Genomic DNA, 2,075 nt, shown 5'->3' on the forward strand with positions numbered 1-2,075 from the left:
TTTATTTTACATTAAATTCCATTCCATTCCACATTCTATTCCACATTACATTGCATTCCAATCCACATTCCATTCCATTCCACATTCTATTTCATGCTGCATTCCACATTGCTTTCCACATTCCATTGCACGTACCATTCCAAGTTCCATTCCATGTTCCATTCCATTCCATTCCACGTTGCATTCCACATTCCATTCCATTCCGTATTCCTTTGAATTGCATTCCATTCCACATTCCATCACATTCCATTCCGCATTCCATTCCATTCCATTCCACATTCAATTCCATTCCCTTCCATTCCATTCCATTCCACATTCCATTCCATATTCGAATCCCTTCAATTCCACCTTCCATTCCATTCAATTCTACATTCCATTCAACTTTCCATTCCACGTTCAATTCCATTCCATTCCACACTCTATTCCACATGCCATTCCCTCCAATCCCACATTCCATATCATTCCATTCCATTCCATTCCACATTCCCTTCCATTCCATTCCACATTCCATTCCATTTCATTCCATATTCCATTCCATTCCATTGCACCCTCCATTCCATATTCCATTCCATTCCATTCCACATTGCATTTCACATCCCATTCCATTCCGTTCCACATTGCATTCCACATTTCATTCCATTCCATTTCACATTCCATTCCACATTGGATTCCATTCCAATCCGCGTTCCATTCCAGATTCCATTCCACATTCCATTCCACTTGACATTCCATTCCATTGCATTCAACGTTCCATTTCATTCCGTTTCACATTTCGTTCCACATTCCATTTCACATTCCATTCCACATTCCATTCCATTCCATTCCACATTTCGTTCCGTTCCATTCCACATGCCATTCCACATTCTATTCCACATTCCATTCCATTCCCTTCTATTCTACATTCCATTCCATTACATTCCACATTGCATTGCATTCAATTCCACATTCCGTTGGACATTCCATTCCACGTTCCTTTCCACATTCAATTCCACATTCCATTCCACATTCCATACGATGGCATTACAAATTCCATTCCATTCCATTCCACATTCCATTGTACATTCCATTCCACTGCATTCCATTCCACATTCAATTCCACCTTCCATTCCTTTGCATTCCACATTCCATTACAAATTCCACTCCATATTCAATTCTACATTCCATTTTGCGATCCATTCCACATGCCATTCCACATTCCATTCCAAATTCCATTCCACATTCCATTCCATTCCATTCCACGTACCTTTCTACGCACCATACCATTCAATTCCATTTTCCATTCCAGTGCATTCCACTTTCCATTTCATTAAATTCCATGTTCCATTCCAGATTCCATTTGACATTCCGTTCCAATTTCCATTGTTTTCCATTCCCCATTCTATTCCCCATTCCATTCCATTCCTTTCCACTTCCAATTCCTTTCAATTCCACATTCTTTCCATGCGATTACATTCCATTCCAGATTCCTTTCCATTCCATTCCGCATTCCATTCCATTCCACTTTCCATTAATTTCCATTCCACATTCCATTCCATTCCATTAGACATTCCATTCCATTGCACATTCCATGCCTTTCCATTCACTTCCACATTCTTGCCATTCCAATCCACATTCCATTGTATTCCACATTCCAATCAATTCCATTCCATTCCATTCCACATTCCATTCCATTCCAATCCATTCCATTCCATTCGACGTTCCATTCCACATTCCATTCCCTTCCATTATACGTTCAGTTTCATTCCATTCCACATTCCATTCCACGTTCCATTCCACATTCCATTCCACGTAGCATTCCATTCCATTCCACATTCCATACCATTCCATTCTATTTCATTCCAGATTCCATTCCATTCCATTCCACGTTCTATTCCACACACAATTCCATTCCACTCCACATTCCATTCCATTCATTTCCACATACCATTCCTTTCCAATCCACATTATATTCCACATAACATTCCGTGTTCCATTGCACATTCCATTCCACGTTCCATTCCCTCCCATTCCTCGTTCCATTCCACGTTCAATTCCACTTTCCATTCCACATTCCATTACACTTTCCATTCCATTCC

The sequence above is a fragment of the Pongo pygmaeus genome, chromosome 16, assembly GCF_028885625.2.
Source record: "Pongo pygmaeus isolate AG05252 chromosome 16, NHGRI_mPonPyg2-v2.0_pri, whole genome shotgun sequence".
Classification (NCBI taxonomy): domain Eukaryota; kingdom Metazoa; phylum Chordata; class Mammalia; order Primates; family Hominidae; genus Pongo; species Pongo pygmaeus.